Raw genomic sequence first — 18,120 nt, forward strand, 5'->3', positions numbered from 1 at the left:
CATCCCATCCCAACTACAATCCACACATACCCCCACATCCCCAAACATCCCCACATCCCCTAAATCAAGTTCTGCATGGGAAGTCAGCAGAGTCCGGCACACTGACCAGCAGGTCCAGCCCCTCCAATTGCACCAAGCTGTGCAAGACATCACACCAGATTTCATTTTAACAACAAATATAGAAGAATTACAAGAACTTGTCATTCTTCAATATATGAGCGACAAGTTGATCCAGTAACAGCTGTTCTAGTTCAGTAATAATTCTGAATATCAAGGTCATTGTACATACACACAGTTTTTTAGTTAACCATTTTAAAGGTAGGGCTAGTGGTACCTTTGAAAGACCACCAACTACTGTGTCTTCTTACGATACAACTAAGCAGTCTGTGCTGTTCTTGATAATACCATTTAAATTATTTCTCTCAGAAGCATTCTTTATTTTAATGATTTGTTTCGATATTGGAAGAATGTTAATCTGTGTCTCCAGTGCTGAAACAAAGTCATACCCCCACAATTCATTGTTATGTTACAATGTGTTTTTCATTTCCTATCTGTCCTTCTGCCCTATACAACCAACACAGCTTGCACTTTGTTTATACCTTAAATAAAGTTCAAATCCCAAGAAGGTAACATTTACCTCTGAACAGCCATCTGGATGCCAAGATTTGGTGAAATCATTGTGTTGCCATACCTTCAATTTCAATGCCATTTGTATGTATTTTAGCACGTGTCTCATTTATAGCAATTTGCTAAAATACTTGTTTCTAGTCTCTCCTGACTTTTTTCTATCTATAGAAGTTATTCTGTTTTTGAGTCACATCCAGACATTGTAGTTTTAACACAGGTATTAATATTTTAATTGCTCTGTGAATGACTTTCTCCAATGCGACAGGGAATAGATTGAGCCAAATTTAATATGGGGCCAGCAGGATACTTCCAGGCATTCCTAATGCAAGGGTACCTTGTCTGTCCTTATTTATCTTGCACTCATTAGTCTAATTCTGGTCTTTGCCACACTTTCTGCATACTTCAGAAGGCTCTGGCCTTCTGTTGGATCATCTCTAGAAAACACATTGTCTTGAGGAACATCTTCCTACAATTCTTTTCAAATGACCTTGTTTACACAATGAAAACATCTGAAAAATTTGATTTTTTTAAAAAATTTTTAGAAATTCCTTATTCAATCAGAGCAGCATCATAAGCATAGGAACCAATATCAGCCATATTTCTAATCCATTCATCGATTGGTGGCAATCTTGCATTTAAAGAACCTAATCACTCTTTACATTCTGAGTTAGCATTTCAAAAGTCAAATGTTCACTTAATATTTGTCTAACTTTTGGATCTGATATCATTCTAATTTATGGCTGAAGTCAATCTTTGTAAAAAGTCACTGAAGACTTCTTTGGGCCTTGTATAATTTCAGTAAATGACTTAGTCTTTCCTGATTCTTCAGTCCTGTCCCAGCATTCAAAACTGTTTTACAACATAGCACCAGGTGTGATCATCAAATATAAACTGTCTTTGCAAATCAACATACCAGCCTCACTGAGCAGCTGGTCTTGGAAAATTCTATACTATAGATTTATATAGAAATGGGTTAATTTAAGATATAAGAACAGTTAGCAAGAAGCCTGCACAGCCATACAGTTTATAAGTAATATAAGCATCTGAGTGATTATTTGTACGTGGATTGGTGGACTGCAGGGCTTGGTGGAACCTGGAGAGAAGCCGTCCAGCAACACTATACCTCTGCCTACTTCGTTATTCTATGATTCTAGCTTCCTCTTTCACCATTTTTTTAAAAAATTAATTTATTTTACAATATAATTTAATTATACATATCAACCATGGATTCACTTGTTCTCCTCCCTCCTGCCCCTCCTCATTCCCATCCAGTCCACCCTCATTGCCATCTCCCCAGGGCAAAGCCTCCCCTGAGGACTGAGATCGACCTGATAGACTCAGTCCAGGCAGGTCCAGTCCCTCCTCCCAGATTGAGCCAAGCGTCCCTGCATAAGCCCCAGGTTTCAAACAGCCAGCTCAGCATGAGCACAGGACCCGGTCCCACTGCCTAGATGCCTCCCAAACAGATCAAGCAATCAACTGTCTCACCTTTCAGAGGGGCTGATCAGTGGGGCCCTCAGCCTTTGCTTCATAGTTCATGTGTTTCCATTCGTTTGGCTATTTGTTCCCTCCTGTGCTTTATCCAACCTTGGTCTCAACAATTCTCACTCATATAAAAACCCTCCTCTTTCTCGCCAATTGGGCTTCCGGAGCTCCACCTGGGCCTGCCATGGATCTCTGCATCCAGTTCCCTCAGTCATTGGATGGGGTTTCTAGCATGACAATTAGGTGTTTGGCCATCCTATCACCAGAGTAGGTCAGTTCAGGCTGTCTCTCGACCATTGCCAGCAGTCTATTGTGGGGCATCTTTGTTGATTTCTGTGGGCCTCTCTAGCACTTTGCTTCTTCCTATTCTCTTGTGGTCTTCATTTACCATGGTCTCTTATTGCTTGTTCTCCCTCTATGTTCTTGATCCAACTGGGATCTCCCGCTCCCACAAACTCTCTTTCCTTGACCTCGCCCTTCATTACCCCACTCACGTCCAGGCTGTTTTGTCTATTGTAACTGATGACCAGCTTCCAATATTGCTGTAGCTAAATCTTTCCAGTCTTGTGGGAAAATTTTGTCCAAGTTGCCCATGAATTTAACAACTGTTTCACATAGGGTGAATGCAGACATATAAAATGACTGCTTCTTTAAATCTCTTCAAATCTAAAACTTCTACAGGATCCAGTCAACTTCTATATAACCTGGTGTGCCTATCATCTGGTGGTCATTCTATATGATAAAGAATAAAACAAGCTTGGTTTTCTAATATCTTGGTTTGCTCCTCTTCAGTTTCATAATGCACCAAGGCATTAGGTTCTACTCTAAATTCTCTGTCTGTGCTGAATATTTTTCTTATTTTCATTAGGAAGTCTTTCTAAGTCTGGTATCTTATCAGTCATATTTTCATTCTCCTGCAATACTTGGGAAGGAGGACATTGTGATACTCTGCTTCCTTGTGAAGTCATACATAGGTCATTTTTCCTGTACTTGTTTCCCTTTAAGTTCACTTACCAGGGTGAAGATCTTGTATGTAGAGGCAAACAAAAGTCTCTGATAAATGAGTACATACTGTCTTTCTAGTACCCAGACAATACTACCAGTTTCAATGAAGAAAACCTCATTTTAGCACTCTGGACTCTTCCTTGCTGGAACAGAGACAACATCCACGACACTGTGCTGGCTCTGCTCTACATGGCACTCTACCCAGATGTCCAATGTGAGCATGTGATTTGACTTGACAAGGTGAAATGATGTTTCTGGAAACTGTATCTCAGATGGGCTGGAAGATGCATTTTGAATTGGGATTATGCAAAATAACTATGAGGGAATGAACACTTAGGAATATACACATCCTGCAAAAATGTTTTAGGACTGTGATGGCCCTGGATACAGCCAGCACAGAGACTGTTCCTTTAAAAAGCTTGGAGTCTAGGTGAAAACAGAGCAGTCAAGTAACACAGTGGTAAGTTCTAGCTAAAGTGGCGTATTGAATTAGAATCCACTGATGCACTCCTTTGTCTTTAGCTATGTGTTGCCATTTTTCCTTAATACGTGCAATCTCCCTAGTTTTGTATGTGACATCTTGTGACGCCATCTCTCTGACCTACAGCCTCAATCCCACCCGTCTTGCATGTGGTCTTACTCCATTACATGTTCTCTCTTTTCAATGCCCTTATTCTTACCTCAAATCATCTTCAAGACATATTGTCTTCCACTACCAACAGTAGAATGTACTTTCTAAGTTTTCCCCAATCCAGAAAAATCTGTCAGGAACTACCTCCTAAGATGTTTTAGATTCCTCCAGGAATTTTCTGACTGGGAATTATTGTTAGTCCTTTCTCCAGAGATGACCCAGTGTGCTTCTATTGCTACATGTTGTTCATTGTTGATGTCTCTCCACTGGTTTAAAGAGAGTGGTCCATTCTTTCCTTTTTCTTCTTCTTAGTTCTAGAAGATTTTAGCAGGCAAGTTAGAAAACCTTTTCATTTTTGTGCCATAGTTTTTTTTTTTTTCAAATTGTGACTTAAAATCATTAATGTACTATAGCATTTATTTAGTAATTAGAACAAGGCAGGGTGGAGGTGGGGCACGCCTTTAATCCAGCACTTGGGAGGCAGAGCCAGACATATCTCTGTGAGTTCGAGGCCAGCTTGGTCTACAGAATGAGATCCAGATAGCACCAAAACTACACAGAGAAACCCTGGCTCGAAAAACAAAAACAAACAAACAAAAAGTAATATTTAGAATAACATTTGATTAAACACTAAGATGAAAATAGGGTGGCATAAAACTTAATGGACCTTCTTCTTTCTTTCAGAAAAAGTACAGACTGAAATTGACAGAGTGATTGGTCATGAGAAGAAGGTGAGCCTTGCTGACCAGGATGCCATGTCTTACACTAATGCTGCACCATGAGGTACAGAGGATGGGCAACATCATCCATTAAATGTTCTAGAGAAGTGACAGTTGACAGCTAAGTTTGCAGGATTCCACCTGCAAAGGTAACTATGCACCCCAGCTCAGATACCCAGTCCATCTTGGACAACTTCAGGACCCAACTTTAAAGGTAATGGGTATTCATGCATAAGAAATTATTTCAATGGGGGAGAGAGAGAGTACTGACAAAATCCCCAGTTATCTAAATGGATATTCACACATACTGTTGACAGTGGTATTGGAAATGGCTTTGATCAAATGTATTTAGGTAAAACATAGCTTCATTTCTTGGAAAAGTCTTATCATCTTCCTGTGTTAATGTGAGAACTGAAACCGGCAACAGTTTACTGTCATACATTGTCCCTTGAGCAGGTCTTAGAACTAAGAACCTGCCATGTTAAGTGTAGAAATTCTTCGAAATCCTCAGAAGACATAACTTTAAAAAAACAAATTTGAGATACATAGACAAACACCATAGTGAGGCTAGCATTTCTAACAGTGTCTCCATGGGCATGTTTCAGCTTTACTTATAGCCCAAAGTTACACAAACAAAGCCAGTCAAACTTATTAATTATAAGAGATGGTGAGAGGAGAAAAATAGTTATTAAGCAGTTATAATGTGCTATAGACTCTGATCTCTTTCTAAATCTTTTACTCCTTTTCAGAGTGACCTTCAATCTCCATTTTCTAGGCTCAGGAAATTGAATTTAAATAAGATTTCTCTGCTGCAAGGTAACAAAAGATGGTATCCAGAACCAACCCTGGTCTGAGGATTAATACTGCCCATGATCCAGCCATGGACTTGCTATAGTTTGACATTAAAGTTCTCCCTTCCATTTTCTCAGTGAGTTCCTGTTGCCTACCCCACCCCATCTTCACAGAATGAATGCTGATACCCTGACACCCCATGTCTCCTGGCGCTTAGCATCCCCTCTCTGTAACATACAACTGAAGATCCATTCTTACTCTCTACTGACTAGTTTCTGAGGATCTAGATTGTCTAAGCCTCTTGAATGTATTGTTCTTGGAGATGCTCTCCAACTAAAGACCCAGAAGAGCTTGTCCAGCCATCACCCACGGCCACTTCTCTGCAAAGACAGAGAAATAGCCACTGTGTTTACTGTTCCTTTTGTCATTGAGCTCAAGGCTAGAAGTTGAGGTCTGATTCCCCAGGTGTTGTGTGCTTTTTTTTCCTATTCATTCATTTAACTCCAGAAGCCAGTGAAACTCTTTCCATAAGCTTTTAACATCAACTCTAACATACTCTTGAGTATTGAAGAATCAAATGGCTATGTCCAACAGAACCTGGAAGCCAAAGCCTTAATAGCAGAAAGGCCTGATCCAGTGTTCCAGTGATGACTTCACCTTCTGTCACTATGGTAGCGTATTACCAAACCACTAACAGCTTCAGGTTTGTTTTTTGTTTTTTGTTTTTTTACTCTACCATTTCATTGGATCCAAATGGGGATAAAATGAGATTACATTTGCATGGTATAATATTCAGCATTTAAGGTATTCTTTATTAATCATACAATATTTATTAAACACTTGGAACTTTGGTTTGAGTTGAAGGAGATTTAGAAATGGAGTATATACTCTAAGATGTGAGGACATCCCAGAAGTAAATATTCTGTTTCTCTGCATATGATGACAATATGAAGTGAAAAACATGAACTGGAAAGAAATTATTCTGAACTTCTGAAGGAAGAGCTTTTGGAGCTGAGGGTTAAATGGGGTTAAGAGTTAGCTATGTGAGCATAGGAAGAGAAACACACCCAATAACAAGAACAGTGTTGAAACACAGTCTAGTGGAAACCTACAGGCATACTACCACATCAGGAGCCAGCCCGAAGCGAACAATGGCTCCGGTGTGACATAACAGGAGTCTTTGCCCTAAGAGTATGAGGAGCCAGCTTCCTAGGAATGAGGAGTGAGTGTGTGGGCAATGAAACCAAGTCACATGTCAAACCACTCAGCTTCAGGCTGTGGGAGCTGATTTAAGGCTGGTAGGTGATTGCATGAATCTAGTAGAACACGGTGAAAGGGCAAACTAAGGTTGAAGTGATAAACTGAAAAGGCAGTGATAGAATCTAGAAAGATTTAAGAATGCCCCAGCCTTCCTGATGAAAGAACAACATGAAGGAAATGTCTCATGACTAGGGGCCATACATATCCTTGCTAGACAAGAGTCCCTTCTGTTGCATCCATGTATCTTTGACAAACTTTGGTGGAACTGTGTGTTGTCTCCTTAAACTGGGTGAAAGAGAACAGAGAAGCAGTGGCAATGTTCCGTGGACCTAACCATAACGAGCAGCAAGCTCCTTATATCCCTTGGATGCTCGCAGACTTTCCCTAGACAGACATATACAAACCTCTTCCTGTTAAGCAGATGTATGTTGTAACAAAGAGTAGTCTAAATTTGCTGATAAAATTCCTATGAACGAATTGCAATCCAAGACTAAAAGGTATTATGTATAAAAGAAAAATAATGGATGTATACTTCAAATGACAGTAGAGAAGTAGGTGGTGAGGGTGGAAACTTCAGGATATAAAAAGGAGTCTTAGGCATAGGAGCTTGAGAGACACTTCCCCTGTCCAACTACCTGGGTATGTGTGCCATATGTCAAGCTATGACACTTTGCTGCCTTCTGTAGGGAACCATGATCCTGACCCATTTCACCGGGCTACACAGGGACCCCAAAGAGTGGCTACTCCAGATACATTGAATCCGGAGCACTTTGTGGAGAATGGACAGTTTAAGAAGAGAGAATCTTTTCTGTCATTCTCAATGGGTGAGTTGTGATGAGCAAAAAACAGTTCAGAGCTCCTCCTTGGTCTTTGCCCTCTTCTCTCTGCAGCCCTCTGCTTCAGGTGTATCCTCAGAATGTGGCCCATCTTGTGGCTCCATCCACTGTTGCTGTGAACAGGGACCGCCTAAGACCACCCTTATTTCTCTCTGGCTCTATTTTCTACATATGGAAGAGACCCAAATCCTGCCTTCTCTTCACAAAGAAATCTGGATACCTGCCATATTTCTAGAATTTAAAAATGTTCAGAGTTATTTTAAGGGGATGCTCTCTTACCTTTTACTCAGAAATAGAGCTGTATATTAATAAGGGCATTGGATGAAGCTAGGAAGGACTCCCTACTTAACACAATGAGAACAGGAACAACAATTTTAAGTGGCATCTGGAGAATTCAACTGTTCTTATAAGTGCCAACTGCACTTTTGAAACCCAGTCAACACTTATGCATGATAACAAGATGAAGGATGTCACCTAGCATAAATCCTTCTGATAGAACAGATGCTGTATAGTCTAGCAATTCCTTCCAGTCACTCTGCTGAGAATAGCCTCAGATTTTATATCACAGTCCATAGTTGCAGCCACACTCTTTAGCTGAAACTCTGCTTGCTTCTAATGACATGAAATTTTGAGATGCTTCCCCAGATGTTTGAGGCAATAGCAATAAGAGGAATCTTCAGACGATAATAACTTTAACATTTTATTTATCTTTTCCGGGGAATGGTCCACATATACATAACATAAGTTTTAGGTCAAAATACAATCTACAAGAATAGATTCTTTCCTTCATCTTATGTTCTACTGTATGGAACTCATGTTGTCAGTCTTGACACTAAGTGACTTTGCCTACTAAGTCATATTGCTATCCCTACCAAGGCTTTAAATTGAAGAACACTTTGGGGCAAGAAAATATTAGATAGGTGATTTGTCTTCAATTTTATAAGTATCTTTCCTATAGGTGCATCCTTTTTTCCAGGTGTAAATAGTTTTTTCCTGTTTTCATTATCTTTAAGATGATTTTTTAAAAAAGCAAACTGTGATTCGGTGGTGTCTTGCTATTTAAAATTGTGTTGCGTTCTTTAAGTGCGGATTTCACGAACAAGTTTGCTTTCTATTGCTGTGAGAAACATCATAATGATAAGCCACTTGAAAAAGAAAGGGTTTCATTCATTTTACAGTTTACAGTCCTTCAGGAAGGGAAGTCAGGAGAGGAAGCTGGAGGCAGAATTTGAACATATACCATGGAGGAGTGCTGTTTACTGGCTTGCTCCTCATAACTTGCTCAACCAGCTTCCTTATATAACCCAGAACTACCTACACAGCTGTGGGAGTCCTGCATCAATTGTTCATCAGGAAATTACCCTATAGGCTTGCCTACGGGCAATCTTATGAATATATTTGCTCAGTTGAGGTTTCATCTTCCCAGATGACTCCAGCTTATATCAAGTTGACAAAAAATGAACTAGAATACATGCCATCTCCTGTAATCTATTCATTCAGTAATTATTAGAGAGAAAATGAATGGTGTCTTCTTTCTTACTATAGGCAAACACAAATATTCTAAGAATATCATTTTTATAACATGACTTAAGCTAAGCTTTATACTTCTAGTCAGGTTCTCTATTATAACCAGACTGAAGCTTGCCTCAAAATTTACAGCCCTTTTCACTTTTTAACTGAGTTCATGTGTCAGTTAGTACCTCACGGTATACCAAGCAGTCTAAAATAGTATTACTCACAGTTACTGTTCACAGTGTACAGATCTGCTCAGTGGCTCCTCCGTGTGTAGGTGGACAGCTAGCTGACTGCAGAGAAAACAATGAGTTTTTAATAGACACAGTGATCTTCTCACATTATGTCCCCCCACTCCAGTAAACCAGCTGGCTTTTCATATGGTGATGATAATGTCCCCAGAGAGAGAACATAAGCAGAGAAATCTGGTGGAGTCCAGGGTAGAACTGGCACTGCATTCTGAACTTCCACTTTACACAGTAACTTCCATTGCATTCTGATGGCTTAGACAAAGCACAAGGTCAGTGCATCTCAAGGGGAGGCAAATTATTACAGTCTTTGATTGGAATAGCAGCTAAGTCCCAGTACACGTACCCATAATGTGGAACTTACAGAAGATGGTAACCAGAATTGTTTTGTTATCATCATCTTTTTCTGATATAGAGGAATAAAATTTATTTGCCCAGGCATAAATAAAGACCAGTTAAATTAGCAGAGTGGAAATAGCTAGTGAGTTAGCATCATGCCAGTAGCTATCTGGATTTTCTGTCTTATTCCTACCTTTGGCCCTGCTGCTTTTCCCACACTTGCTCTAGACTTCCTGGAAGCAGCCTCTACGAAAGCATGAAGTAAAGATATTCTCTTCTGTGACAAATATAAGTAGACATGGGATTAAAATTCTTGCATTATCAGGGCAGAGTGCAAAATCATTCTTGAATTTTGCATTTTCCCCCAAGACAGAGTTTCTCTCTGTAGCTTTGCACCTTTCCTGGAACTCGCTTTGGAGACCAGGCTGGCCTCAAACTTGCAGAGATCTGCCTGCCTCTGCCTCCCAAGTGCTGGGATTAAAGGCATGCACCACATTTCTATTTATAGGCTAAAGCAAAGGGCAGCTTATGGTAAACCAGACCTCCCCTCTTTATCAAAAGATAAAAACACTGGTTTACAGGAGCTAGACCTGGAAAGAACATTAAAAACAAACAAACAACAACAGCCATTTCCTTCATTTTAGTCGTGAGGCAGTTTGACTCCTATGTATAGTTTATTGTGAAGACGATCCAAGTATAGTTTTAATTGCATCTTTCTATCACTGACACAAAGACTTTGTTGGGGAGGAGCAGAGAGTAATTTTTGGTTCTTAATATCAAACTTATTTGTTAATTTAGACAAAATCTTTGAAATTGGGTGTTCCTTGTTTCATCCTTTTAAAATCCTGTTTGTTCCTTCTGGCTAATTATCATGATTGCCAGTCATGGAGCTTGTATAGGAAACTTGCTGTGTGTTTCTCAAGTGAAAAAGATTTCACTGTATGAAAATGAATGAGTTAGTCACAGTCACACAGTGGTCCCGATGGAGCTTGTTCTTGAACATGGGTTCTGGGTCAAGTTTTTGTCCTGGAAGAGGAATACTTCTAGGAGAATTATGGGGATTTACAAGAGAGTTGACTGTATACAATTTTTAAAATTGCCAACATATTATCGAACATGCTGCTAAGGGTTTCTACTGATGTGGTTAAAACACCATGACCAAGGCAACTTGAGGAGGAAATGACCTATTTTGTCTCACAGCTCTCAAGTCACATTCCATCACTGAATGAAGTCAGGGCAGGAACTCACACAGTGCAGTGGCCTGGAGGCAGGAACTGAAGCAGAGGCCTTGGAAGGGTGTTACTTCAGGTTTACTCTTCACAGCTTCTGATCCTGCTTTCTTATACATCCTAGGATCATCTGCTGTGGGGTAACACCACCCACAATGAGATAGGTCCTCCGATATCAATCACTAACTTAAAAATTTACCACAGGCTTGCCCACAGGCCAGTCTCAGGGATATTCTCTCAATTGAGGTTCTGTCTTCACAAATGATTCTAACGTGTCAAGTTGGCATAAAAATAGCCAGCAAATAATAATAATAATAATAATAATAATAATAATAATAACCAGCAAAACTAAACTGACCCTTTTTTAACTTGACACAAAACCCTATCACTGTTAAACCATAACCTTTCCTTTCTTCTTTATCCCAGGATCTCATATTAACATTAAATTAAATTAATATTAACAATATAACTTGTTCCAACTTTAAAAGTCCTGCACACAGCCTTTAAAATTTTGAACACTTTTGAATTTCAGTCTCATTAAAGCATACAAAGTCTCTTTCAAAATTCAAACCTTCTCTAAAATATCCAAGGGCTCTCTAAAATTCAACATTTCTCAACTGTGGGCTCCTATGAGACAAAAATCAAGTCCTGCACTTTTTTATTCTGGAGGAAAGAATCTGGACACAGTTACATTCAAATCAAAGCAAAGTCTAACAGCTCAGTATCAGACTTCTGGGACTCTTGATTTAGTCTACATAGGGCTTGCACATAGCATACAATACACATAACGTGTCTAGTAGTTCAGGCTGGCCCCATTCCACAGCTACTGCTGGCCTTGTGGGGTTGTCCCATTTTCAAAATGTTGGGAGTGTCTGTTGCAATTAGGCTACTCCTTCACCGCTAGCCTCTCACTGGATTTCTTAAGGGACTCTGAACTTTCCACAGGGTTCTAAGCCTCAGCTCTCTCCATGACCATTGATGCTTCAAAGCCAGTCAACACATGAGTGACTCTTACACATGTTTGGCTGCTGGCATAAAATACAGCCTTAGCTCCCTCTGCATCACATTTTCTATGTGCTAACTCTGAGGAAATACTCACAGATTTATAATCCTTAATAATGCTAGTCTCTTCTTAATCACTGCTAACTGCTCAGCTCCAACTAACCAGCACCAATTGTTCCAGTAAAGCAAAGATTTCATTATGGTGGTGCTGGTCTCTTGATAATCATGGAAGATTCTTCAGCTCCAGATGACCATTTAAAATATTGAATGGCTTTGAAATAGTCTTTTTTTTCTTTCTTTCTCTCTCTCTCTCTTTCTTTCTTTCTTTTTTTTTTTTTTTTTTTTTTTTTTTTTTTTTTTTTTTTTTTGAGACAGGGTTTCTCTGTGTAGCTTTGCGCCTTTCCTGGATCTCTGTAGATCAGGCTGGCCTCGAACTCACAGTGATCCACCTGACTCTACCTCCCGAGTGCTGGGATTAAAGATGTGAGCCACCACTGGCCGGCCTGAAATAGTCTTTATGGAATTCTCAAACATCCTTCTAAAACTTCACAGCTATAACTCTATTGTCTGCATTGCTTTCAGGATTATCCTCCAAGTGCTCACAATACCTCACCAAGCTTTGAATACTCAATGGCTTTCCTAGCGTAAAGTTCTAAAGTCCTTCCCACAATCCTCTGAAAAGAAATGGTCAGATCTGTCACAGCAACCTGGGGCAATTCATGCCTTAGTTAGGGATCTAGTTCTGTGATGAAATATCATGATCAAGACAATTTGGGGAGGAAAGGTTTATTTCTACTTACAGCTGTCAAGTCATACTCTTATCACTAAATGAAGTCAGGGCTGCAACTTAAGGGAGGAACCTGGAGGCAGGAACTGAAGCAGAGACCATGAAGGAGCGTTTATTGGCCTGTGTTCCAAGGCTTGCTTAGCCTTGTATTCTTCTACACACAAGGACCACATATTTAGGGCTGGCTCCACCTACAATGGACCCTCCCACACCAATCACTGACTAAGAATATGTAATAGGCTTGCCCATAGGCCAATTTAGTGGGACTATTTTCTCAATTGAGATACCCTCTCCCAAATGACTCTAGCTTGTGGCAACTGGACATAAAACAAACCCGCATAGACCTGTGACAGGATACAGATAAAAGAAGTGGAGATACATTAACCACTCACAGGCCACACAAGCACAAATTATGATAACATCATTGTGACACACCGTTACTGAACAGCTTTGTCCATAACATCTGATTTCATTTCTCTTCAACAAACTGTACAAGGTAGAGAGATAAATTTAAGCATAAAGGCATGGTCAATTTTGAAATGTTATTTAATTTCATAGTTATAAACAAAGGTGGACAAGCAGCTTTAGAGTTGACATTGCGTAATGCCTGCCATGAGGTTCAGGAGAATCTGTGCAAGAACATGGAGCTCTGATGTCCTCATGCTCATGGTTTTGTTAGACTGCGGAATTTATAAGCAGATTTAATACTCTTCTTTATACCTTCCTTTTGGACGATTTGTGATAATGACTACATATCACTTAAGAATGATGGAAGCTGTTAGCAATGTACATAAGAGACACTGATGTAGTAATTGTGTGTGGTACTGCAAGGCAAAAGGCTTGAAGCAGATACTCCCTCAGAGAAAATTCATGAAGAGCCGAGAGAGGAATTGAAGTTGGACCACAGTCTATGTGTGAGCCTCTAAAAGATAAACATTGTGGTACTAGAAATATGGCTCAGCAGTTAGGAGCACTGGCTGCTCTTCCAGAGGACCCAGGTTCAGCCAGCACCTACATGGCCACTCACTATTGTCTGTAAAGCCAGTTCCAGAGAGTCCAACACCCTCACACAGGCATACATGCAGGCAAAACACTATTAAAAGAAGTTAAAAAAATTTAAAAGACAAACATTGCTACTTTTTATGGGCCTGGATTGGGTACAAATAAGAAATTAAAAGGCAAGAAAAAAAATCATACAATAGATAACATCAGGTAATATCTCTGACATAGGAGGCTAATAAAAATATTTTTATTATAGGAGAAGAAACACAGACATATAGTAAGGCAAATTGAAAGAAAATTCCCTACAAAGTAAATGGGTGGAGGTACTTGGGAAACTGAAGTCTAGCCTTTATAGGAGGGCTAGAAGTTTGAGGGCCTTTTGTGGTCTGGAATGGAGTCCTCTTCCCCTAATTTAGGATTCATCTATTGCAATAAAGATATGAATGGTGACTTGTAACTTTGGGCAAACCTGCCTGGCTTATTTTGGCAGCCAGAACCTGTAAGTCTGCAGGGGTTTTGAGTACTACACCCAAGCCTTTATATAAAGCTGCCAGGCCTTTGTCTCAGGTCAGAAGTGAAGCTCCAGATGAAATGATTACTTATATTGTTCTATTATTAAATAAAACTTGGGAGTCAGATACTGGGGTAAAAATCTGATAGATCCAAAGAGCAATGGAGGAGTGATTATCTAACCCTACCTCTCTACAACTCCAGATCAAAGGTCTGCAAATCTTTTTAAGTTCCTTCCTATTCCTTCCCGTGTCTCTATCCTAATCTGGGTCCACCAAAAACTCTATGGTTAATACTGGCCATCTGAATGTTGACTCTGCCCTCTGATTCAAGGTTTAACTTTATTGTCAGTCTTGGAAGTGTCAGCATGTGGTCAAAATATCCCACAACACAGAAAGGTGCAGAAAAAGCTAAAAATTTTGGCATCTTTATTATCCATTGGTGGTCCCTTTGCCTGCCAGCCTGCCTGCCTGCCAGCCTGCCTGCCTGCCTGCCTGTCAGGGATTTGTCTAACTTCTAGGCCCTAATCTAGGCCTCCTCCATCTCAGAGGTCACCTTAGCTGCAGTTAGGAGTTTGGGGGCACAGGCCACTCTAACTTCTTTGACCTGACAGAAGGAGAAATGGAGAAAAGGCCTGCAGTCAGAGTACCCTGGAGGAGCGTAACCTAGGAGGCCAGGATAAAACTTAACTGATGGTGAAGATCCAGAACATAATACAGTCATTTGATGAGAGTGTGTGATACTGAGGATGCTATGTGGGTGGGGCAGCAACTATAGCATGCACAAAGCAAGACAGTTTGTGCTGTTATAATTCTACAGAGAGGGTCATTAAGCAAATCATCAAGGCAGTTTTGCCCTTATTAGAGAGTAGATCAGGCAAGAATACTATTCAAAAATCCCTTAGCAACCTCTGTCATAAATGTCATCAATATTGATTTCTTTGCCAACATTGTCTGCTGCAAGGAATACACCATAGAGAGGGCCATTAGCCTGATTCAAGAATTCAGAAACTTATCAGCCAGTTTAAGTTGAGAAGCTGGCAATTATCTTTCTTGTATCATAACTTTATGGAGAACATCTAGAAACAAAGTTAATGAGGGAAATTCCTTAACATCGCAAGTAATGTAAATATTTTCAATAAAGTGAAATTTAATGGTGTAGCTGGCTGGACCATTCACCAGAGCCTATAAAAGGGCAAGGTCATAGATATGGTCTTCTCTATATTTAGACTCACATAAGTTTTGCTTGACCGATCAAAGTGTAACTTCAGTTGTTCATTACACTAGACTTCTATATAAGGCATCAGGTGCCTGGAAACTTTTCAAGAGGAATCAGTGACAGAAGTCAATGCTTTCCTGCCATGAATGAGATTACATTCCTGTTGAGAGAATAACCAGGCATCTGTACCTAATTTCTGATCTACAGGAGAAATGTATCCTACAGGTATTGTAAGACAGTCCAGGAGCCCCATGGACATCAGTCAGGGATCCCAAATAATTTTTTCCAAACCTGTGAGTTTGATAACAGGGAAGCTTTTTACAAATCAGAGAACATAGGAAGTTAGGGTGCTCAAGGAAAACAAGGACATTTTACAGCTGTGAAAATTTCTCTTTCCAAAAAGTGTTCCATAGTTGGTAAATAATTAATAATAATAATAATAATAATAATAAACAATATTTTTACATTTGACCTTGGCATTCAAGAAGATGGGCCAAATTTTCCTGGCTATACATAGATATTGCAGTGTTGAACTGAGCCAAAGTCATGATGTCCTATATCTGGGTCAGTTTTCTTATCAAGGAGAGAATCATTGGTGAGAAATGGTTGTCTAAATAATATCTAATATGTTAGCTTGAGTATAGAGCCTATGTGAGGATGAGTTAAAGGCCTTGCTTGACTGTTGCTTTGCTTGGAAGCATGGAGGAAATTTTTCCTCTGTGTTGACCCTTATATTTTTAAACTAGAAACTGGCTAGTAGAGTCTCCATGGCCTCCCTGAACTGAAACAAACAGATGACTCCTCACCATTCATGACATTTAGTTTTGTTTTCCTATTTAAAATGTTCTAAGAGACAGAATGCTTGATTTTCAAAGACATCTTCTAATTTCTTTAAACTGTATAAGGTCATAGGGTAGATGTCAATCTGCATTTGTGATCAAGCAGGATTAAGTTGACAGGGATATCTGCCTTTACCAGTTCCGACTTTCCACAATAAATTTGCAACAACCAATAGCTGGAAAACCCATGTCTGAAAATGAATGCCCAAACCTGAAACTTAAATAAGCACCTTCCTCCTATAAAAGAGATCAAGTTATGGAGGAGGTTTACTTTCTCTCTGCAAATGACCATTGGCTCAGAGGAATTCAGACGTTTGACACTTGATTCCATAAGCCCTGTTTCTCCTTAGGCTCTACTAACAAGAAGGCTCTGTGAACATAATTGGGTCAAATTCTTCCACTATCTCCTGAAAGGACAGTATCCCAGGAGATACTGAAGCTATTGCCTCATGGCAGAAAGACATTGGGTTCTGTAATCTGTGTCTCTGCTGATCAAATTTTCCCCAATGTTTATGGAGGCAACTGAGTGGTGACTTCAGAGAAACTTTAGAGCCAGTTTATCACAACTCAGAAGAAAAGTAGGATAAATAATGGAGAATTCTTGGGGTAAGGTTGTTCCTACTCCACCTGCATTCTCTAGCCTTTCTGTAGGACAATTCCATCCTATATATCAGTGGTATCAGCTAGTGTAGTTGTCTGCCCAAAGAGGGGTCAGACACTTCTATACTTACACTTGGCTCAGTGCCTGCAATGTCCTGATTTCCTCTCTTCAATTCCTTTTAGAGCACCACTCTGCAGAAAGGATGGCCATCAATGTCACTGACATCAATCAAGTGGAAGAGGACGGTGGGAATAGAAGAAAAATGACTTTACTTTAGCGTATTTTGATGACACACTTACTTGTTTGTGTTTCATTGTGTGGGTTGAAAAGCATCAGTAGTTTAGCAGCTGAACCATGGTCAATGTATCAGTGATGTTTGTTAACTGAGTTTTGAAAGCTTTTAGACTGAGTCACTCTTGAACTTCCATTTCTACTTCCTACACACTGCTCTCACCAAGAGCTACCTGCCCATGAAAGCATTTGATTTGCAATTTAGGCTTCCAGATTGTGTGCAAAAACAGATGCCAGACATAAATAAGCAGCTAAATACAAATTTCATGGTCAACTCAGAACTTGAAGCAGGTACTTGAGATATTAGTCCTTGGAGCCACTAATACCAGCTGAGAAAATGACAGGTCGTCTGTTTTGGTCCCACAGGAAAGCAAACTTGCCCTGGAGAACAACTGGTCATGTCTAAGCTGTTCATTTTCTTCGCTGCTCTTTTGCAAAAATTTACCTTCAAGCCCCCAGTCAATGAGAAGCTGAGTATGAAGTTTAGAATGGGCCTGACCCTTGCCCCAATCAGCTACTGCATCTGTGCTGTCCCCAGACTGTGATGTCCAAGAAGGAAAGAGAAAGGAGTTCAAGAAGAACTGACATGTGCTCTCAAGCTACTGGGGCCTGCTCACATGGGAGGGACAGGATGAAGGCAATGGAAGAAAGATGGAAAGATGTAGACAAATGAAATTGGATATTATTCCAAGACAATTGTTATCTTCATGTCTCTGGGCAAATCACTTATATGCTCAGTCACACATCTTTTTGTGTAAAAGTGGCAGAGAGTGATGATTCTTTTAATAAGTAAAGATTTATTAAGTCAAGTTGGAAATGGTGAATAAAAATTATCTAAATTATAAATAGGATCATAGAAGTTATATCTTCTATTTCTATCATTCACTCACCCCATCATAGGTTTGTACTTCCTTCTGACCTATTCAACAGTTCATCTGAAGAAAAAAAGAGTGAAAAAATAGAACTAGCTCCTGGGAGAGCCACAATGGCTGACCATAAAGTCTTTTCCAATTTGCAGATCTGTGGCTGCCTCATCTTACTCTGTCTGAATGGTCCTCCCAGAAGTCAGCAGGGTAGTGATTCCCTAGTCACAAGCAGTAAAGCAAGTGGTGCTAAAGTAGTTTCTATGGCATACTTACCATAGAGGACCTTGATTATGGTCCAGCACCAGCTTGGTTGTGATCGAA

At 39.9% G+C, this 18,120-nt stretch overlaps 1 pseudogene; it reads left to right on the forward strand.

Annotated features, from left to right (window-relative positions):
* The window catches only part of LOC114693785, a 60,360-nt pseudogene extending 42,882 nt beyond the window's left edge, over positions 1-17,478 (forward strand).
* The last annotated feature ends 642 nt before the right edge of the window (positions 17,479-18,120 follow it).

The sequence above is a fragment of the Peromyscus leucopus genome, chromosome 2 (assembly GCF_004664715.2).
Source record: "Peromyscus leucopus breed LL Stock chromosome 2, UCI_PerLeu_2.1, whole genome shotgun sequence".
Classification (NCBI taxonomy): domain Eukaryota; kingdom Metazoa; phylum Chordata; class Mammalia; order Rodentia; family Cricetidae; genus Peromyscus; species Peromyscus leucopus.